The sequence below is a fragment of the Phodopus roborovskii genome, unplaced genomic scaffold (assembly GCF_943737965.1).
Source record: "Phodopus roborovskii unplaced genomic scaffold, PHOROB, whole genome shotgun sequence".
Lineage (NCBI taxonomy): Eukaryota > Metazoa > Chordata > Mammalia > Rodentia > Cricetidae > Phodopus > Phodopus roborovskii.
In genome coordinates, this window is record NW_026126540.1 from 32,929,948 (window position 1) to 32,937,365 (window position 7,418).

The window sequence follows — 7,418 nt, forward strand, 5'->3', positions numbered from 1 at the left end:
AAATTGCTACTCCACATCTATTTATTACTAACACATAATATCATGCATTTTATTATAAATAATACTATGGCAATAAATATATTAATATTTAATTTTGGATGAATAGATATTATTAAATTAATAAGAGAAAGACAGTATTGGCCACAAACCATCATTTTCCATGGATAACTGAACTCAGTTTCTTGAGACTTAATTTTATTTATTGTTACTGTTTGTGTGTGTAGGGTTTCTTGTTTCACGAGACACATGTAGAGAGGTCAGAGCATAGCTGTGGAATCTGTTTCTCCTTTCACTCATTTTTAAAGATTAATTTATGTATCTATTATTTATGTGTATGTGTGAGCCTGCATGAGTAAATGTACATCTCATGCACGGAGGAGCCTTCATGGGCCAGAAGAAGTCTGCAAACCCTCCAGAAGTGATACAGGCTGCTGTAAAGTTCCATTTGGGTGCTGGGAACCAAACCTGGTTCTCCACAGAATCAGTAAGCACTGTTAGCTGTTAACCATCCCTCCAGCCCCTCTTTTCACTTCTGTATGGTTTCCAGGATTGAACCCTGTCTTTAACTGCTGGTGTTCAGGAGACTGCAGAGCCCTTGGCATTTGATGGCAGCCAGAAATATGACAGACAGGCGGGAGCAGTGATAGGTAAGAGGAGCAGTAGGTAGTGGCCTCTGATGGAATAGCACTTATGCAGGCCTTGGGTCCCACGTCACTTAACCCTGTTACAGCTCCTGCATAGGCCTGGGAAGTAGCCTTGACAATAGCTAGCACTATGGCCGGCTATGACCACATTCAGGGATGGCATCACTAGGAAAACAGCTACCACCATTCCCTCAGCTGCTGTTAAAGACATTCTTTGTGACTCCCCATGACTTCTGTATTAATCAGCTTTCTCTAGAAGAACAGAACTTACAGAAGAATCTCTCTCTCTCTCTCTCTCTCTCTCTCTCTCTATATATATATATATATATATATATATATATATATATATGGGACAGACTATGGCTAATCCAACAATGGTTATCTATGAACAGAAGGTCCAAGAATCAAGTAGTTGTTCAGTATATGAGGCAGGATGCCTTAGCTGGTTTTCAGAATATGATGGAATCTCAAATAAGTAGGCTCTAATGTCAGTGAGGGAATGGACTTGCCAGTGAGGGTAAGCAGAGGGAGAGGGGAGGAGACAGAGAGTCCTTCTTCCAAGTCCCTTACATAGGCCCCCAGCAGGAAGTGTAGTTCAGATTAAATGTAGATCCTCCCACTTCAAAAGATCTAAACCAGTGGTTCTCAACCTGTGGATCCCTACTCCTCTGAGGGTTGGACCACCCTTTCACAGGGGTCATCAGAGACAATCAGAAAACACACGTACTTATGTTAGAATTAATAACAGCAGCAAAATTACAGTTATGAAGTAGCAATAAAAATAATGTTATGGTTAGGGGTCGCCATAACAATACAGTAAAGACTGCAGCATTAGGAAGGTTGAGAACCACCTTTCTAGATTAAAGATAAACCTACCTTCCAACCTCAAAAATCCAGATTAGAAGTGGGATTTTCCACTTCAAAGGTTTTAATTAAGAAAAAAATCCCTCACAGGTATGTCCAGTCATTTGGGTTTTAATTAATGCCAGATGTAGTGAGGTTCATAATTAAGAACAGCTGTCACAACTTTTATCCTGTTAACAGCAAAGGACCTCTGCTGTGGGACAATCCTTCTGTACTCTGTGAATATGTATTACTCTCATTGATTGATAATTAAGCTGACTTGGCTTATATAAAGGCAGAATAAGGCTAGTTAGAAAAATTTAAGTAGAAAGAGCTAGTTAGTCATAAGCCTGAGCTATAAGCTGAGCATTCTGGAATCAGTATAAGCTTTTTTTGTGTTTATTTGGGAATGGGTGATCCACTGCTCTTTACATATGGCACTCAACCATGATGCATGTATGTCCACATAAAGCCTGGAAAAGGTTAAAAAAGCGGGTTCTAATCACACAAAAATGAAGCCAACAGCAGCTTCACAGTTTGTGTCTTTCAGGTTGGCCCCATTACAGAGATTCACACCCTGGCAGCAGCATGACAGGCTTGAGTGGTAATATGATGGATTTATGGTGGCTTCCCACAGTAGTCTCACATGGGGCACATTTCAGAGAGGTGTCACCCAGTCACTACATGGGTTTAGGGTTTTTGCTCATACACACAAAAAGGATTAGAGATTCACAGTAAGGACAGATTCACACAAAAAGACCTCTAAATAGGTTGTATCATGTTTTAAAAAAAATACGTGTAGGCTTAGGAGAGAGAAGAAAAAGGGTAGAAACAATTATAGATTTAAAATATGCTGCAAAGATAATAAAGTCCTTAAAAAGGCAATAAGAGTAATAAAAATATAATAAGCCAGGTAAAATGGGAATTACAGAGTACTGGGTTTATATTTTATTGTGTTTTCTTTGGATTTTTTTCTTTCTTTCTTTCTTTCTTTCTTTCTTTTTTTTTTTTTTTTTTTTTTTGACGGCTAATGAGCTAACTACTGAAAGACAGTTGATTGTGAAAGCTACTAAATTAAACCAATCTATATATTTCAGAAAATATCTTCATTTCAAAATTCAAGTCTAAAGATATGTAACTTTGGGAAAGTGCTTTTATTTCCATAGGAAATGAGAGACTGTGGATTCGTTTTGGGTTAAAATAAATCATATTTGATTGAGGAAAACCTCCTGAAAAAAATCTCTGATAAAAATGGATGCCCCAGGTGATCAAGTGTTTCAGAGACCCTCTGTTGCATCTTCCTCTGAGTTCTACATCTATAACAGCTTCAAGTTGCTGGCTGAGATGATCCAGCCTCACAGAACTCACCCATCAGGACTTGACCATAATTCTGAATTTTCTCATGGTCCCTCAAAGATCACCATTGCCCACCCATCAGCAGGAAGTAGTCTAGGCAATTATGTCCAAATTCCAAAAATATTGTTTACAAACTTTTTTTTTCATTTGGGGGGGTTGATTATAGATTATTATTGGTCATAATCAATCTTTTTCTAAAAGAAGGAAGGGGGATATGATACAGAAATGGTGGGGAAAAGGGTATATTATTGAATCTACTTTAATCCAAAAAGCAACTGCTAATCTCAAAATATTTTACGTTGGTATAGATTTTAGTTTATTGATATAAATTTACGATTACTTTTGTTATACTGTATGTATATTTCTACTCTTTTTAAGGTATTATGTTCATGTAGCTCAATTAAAAATGTAATATAAATTAAGAAATACAGATTTACAAAAATACAGTTAGTCATCTATAATCGTCAAACTTATAGCTATTTTAGTTAGCTTTTCTTGATATACAAAGACACTTTGAATAGACAGGTAATCTTCAAACATCTCAAAGACCTACAGGATATGGCATTTAAAGTGTTTTAATAACATAGACTTTTCTTGACAGTGAGGTACATCTGCTCCTGGCAGCACTAATATATTCCAGATAAAATGATGGGCATAAAAAAACTCCTTATGGAGTTTATTTTCTTTATGGCAAAAGCTAGCCATGTGGGCAAAGAAACTGAATTTGCCTTGCCTGAATTGCTGACAGGTAACAGTCCAAACTGAACCATCAGGACACAAGAAAGGCAACTGCCAAGGTTTGCCAAGACAAGGTAGGGCAGCCCTTCAGAGTATCCTGCTTCACAGAAGTCTGTCAGAGATGCTAGGACTGTAGGCCAAAGATGAATGTTCCATTGTTACAGAGGAACCTTGCATAACTGTCAGAAGCCAGCTGTTTCTGTCATTTCTCACATTTTTTTTTAAATTTCACTTGCCTGCACTTCCTGCTTATTTAGGTAATATTTCTCCTTCCCAGGGCTTTGATGGAGCTGAACACTAGATAATTATAGTTACAGTTTTTTTTTTAGTTATGATAAAAGATAAATTAGATATAAAACTTTAAATTTACCAAAGTAGGATAATTAAAGATTTTCTCTAATTTTGTCAAATACAAATAGACTAAATAGTGTAACTGTAATTCTTACTTGATAACTGCTTTGTTGCATATAATCTTACTATGTTAAATTAAAAACCTTCCTTTTTGATTAGACAGAAAGGGGGAAGTGCTGTGGGATAACCCTTCTGTATGTTGTGAATACGTGTCACTCTCATTGATTGATAATAAAGCTGATTTGACTTGTAGCAAGGCAGAATAAGGCCAGTTGCTAAAGCCAAACTCAAAATACAGGGAGAAAGAAGGGAGGAGTCTAGAGAGGACGAGAGATGTCATTCTGTATATGTTTCTCTTATTGGTTAATGAATAAAGCACTGTTGGCCAATAAGAAAGCAAGATAGGCAGGACTGGAGACAAGAAGGATTTTGGGAGAGGTAGTAAGGAGATTCAAGATGTACAGACTTGAGGGAAGAGACCAGACCCTCTCTCCAGTAAGATAAGACTACGTGGAAATACTTAGATTAATAGAAATGGGTTAATATTTAAGACAGAGCTAGCCAATAAGAAATGCTAGTAACAGGCTAACAGCTTTATATCTAATACAGTATCTCTGTGTGTTACTTGGGGGCTGACACGGCTGTGGGACAAGGCTTGTGGGAAAACTGCTCGTACCACAGAGATTTAGGCAGCTGCTGGGGAAGCAAGATGCTAAAGGACAGGTAAAGCCACAGGCCACGTGACAAAATATAGATTAATAGAAATGCATTAGTTTAAATTGTAAGAGCTAATTATTAATAAGCCTGAGCTATAGGTTGAGCATTGTGGAATTAATATAAGCTTTTGTGTGTTTCTTTCGGTCTGGGCTGTAAGGACAAAAGGAAAGCTCTGCTTCTGTTTACAAACTTCAGCCTGGTGACTGGCAGCTTAATCACAAATGGAACCACATCTACCACCTGTTCTCCATGCAGAGCCATGAAGCCCCATGCCCAGTGAGCATCTAGGCCCCACTGAAATGCTGGGTAGGCAGAAGGGAAGTCTAAAATGAGTGGTAGAGGAGGAGAGCTAGGAGAAGTGACAGCCTTGGTACCAGAGGCAGCTGTCTACCTAGTTTGTTTCATCTTGCCTGTTGAATACAGCTACACATGACACTCTAACTGCAGGACTCGGGGTTAGGCGTGAATCAAGATGGTGCACAGGGCAGTTGGTTATCAGTCATTTATCAGCCATTTTTTAATGTCCAGTTTTACCTCTCCTCTGGAACTAAGCTTTTCCAGGGGGAAATCAGCTAAGCACAGGTATAAACAACAGCTGTGTTGCACATGCCTAGTTCTGTCCCTTCCATGGGTTCCTGTAATTCTGCCATTTGGTATACCAATATGAGTGCCCTTGGCCATTCTGGGGTGTAGGCAAACCTGGAAGTCTGGGGAACAGGTGTCCATGGGAGACCCTTGATTGTTCCAGGAAAGAGACAGAATTGGGAGCGAAAGGGGTTAGCTTGGGTTCAGCTCCTATGAAAAGCAGAACTGTGTAGGAAAAGCCTTAAGGCAATGCAGATCCAATACCTGTGAAACAGAACTGGGGCTGGACAGGGGGATCCCCAAATAATGCGGCAGGTCTTCCAAGTCTTAGCTGGCAGAGAACACTGAAACAAAATGGCAAAGCCCCAGCAGAGCATGGTGACTCACGCCTTTAATCCCAGCACTTGGGAGGCATGCAGGTGGATCTCTTTGAGTCCACAGAAATAGTTCCGCAACAGCAAGGGCTACACAGAGAAACCCTGTCTTGGAGGGGATGGGAGTAAAAAAATAAAAATACAAAGCCAGTACCCGGATACACCCCATCGAAGGGAGCTCTCTCAGAAGCAGGCTTCCGTATGGTAGCATGTGAACCAGCATGGATTACATCCTTTCTGCTTCTACCTTGAAGCACACAGCTCTGCGTGTTCCATAGTTCCACAGAGGATTCTCAAAGAGGCGGAACTCTTGCTATCTGCAGCAATAACCTGCTGTATAATGCACTTGTGATTTGATGTGTCCCTCTTCCCTCATCTCTCATGAAGTCTACTGGCAAGAACTATCTCCAGCCGGAACAGCTGTGTACTGGGTTCCTTAATTCAACAGCGCCATCTGCTGTTGGTTCGATGAGATTCAGTTTCTTTAGGTGTGTGTGTGTGTGTGTGTGTGTGTGTGTGTGTGTGTGTGTGTGTGTGTGTGTGTGTGTGTAACGCCTTAGATGACATGTCCTGGATTTTTTATGACAGTGTTTCCAAGAACAGATAACACCAACCCAAGTTGTCATATTTTGTTTCATTACCAAACCTGTAAGTCTTGTCCAAGCACTCCCTTTCTCCTCCTATGGTCTTTAAGGCTCACACTCTTTCTTCACATACGGACTTAATTCCAAGATTATTAGCACAGTATCTCCACTCAGGGTAGAAGGCTCTCATTCTGATACCCTAATTATGACAGAGATTATTTATTTATCATATTTATTTTGACATGGGGTCTTGTGTAGCCCAGGCTGGCCTAGAACTTGCTACGAGGCCAAAAGTAACCTTGAACTCCTAACGCTCCTGTCTTCACCTCCAAGTGCTGCTGAGATTTCAAGTGTTCTTTTCTACAGCTGGCTGATGAAGGTTGTTTATTCTCTGTTACTGTATAGGTCTAGCCTCAGCTCTCTGCACTAAACTCTTGCTTCATTCCTGGCTCCCCCACAGAAGAAAAGGTTTGTCAGGTGACCTCTCCTAAGGCAATTTCACTCCTCCTCTGTACGCAAATTGCTTTCCCATGTTGGTGTGGCAATAGAGTAATCCTGTTTGTGTATGTTGTCCTGTGTGGATTTAGGAGTGCGTCCACAGAGACCTATCTTTGGATGACTACCATTATCCTGTAGGAGACCGAAGCCTCTTCCTCCTTGAGTCAGTGTTGAAGTCATAGCTAAAAGCTATCATTTTTATTAAGGCTCCAAATATGCTCAAATAGAATTTACCTCAAATATTTGCATGCAACTTACTTTACAGGAGTCAGAGGGTGACTAATTCTTCTGGCATCTGTGTTCCCTCAGTGGGAAAGGAAAGTCCTCAGAGTTGACTTCAGGAGAGAGAAAGGAATTATTTTCTCTCCTTCCCATTAGCCAACAGGAAGACCACAGGCAGCTCATTTGTGATGTTTCCAGGATAGACCCTCTGGCCCTTCAACATCTACTAAGTAGCTGTATCCAGCCCCCACAGGGCTGTGTTTCACCAAAGCCCAGGGCACTGAGGTACCTGTGCAGGTAGGTAAGTAGGTGAGCAAGAGTTTGTTTCTCACACACTCACTTTCGAGTGCAGGTGTTTTATCCCACGAGTGACTAAGAAGTATGCTGCTAAATTTCCCTGTACAGATGTTAAGACCATCCTGTTTCAAATTAACTGGATGTATGCTGGAGGAAAACGTGTCTTCTCTCCTTAGATGCAAAGTTCCCCGTGTCCTCATTAGATAACT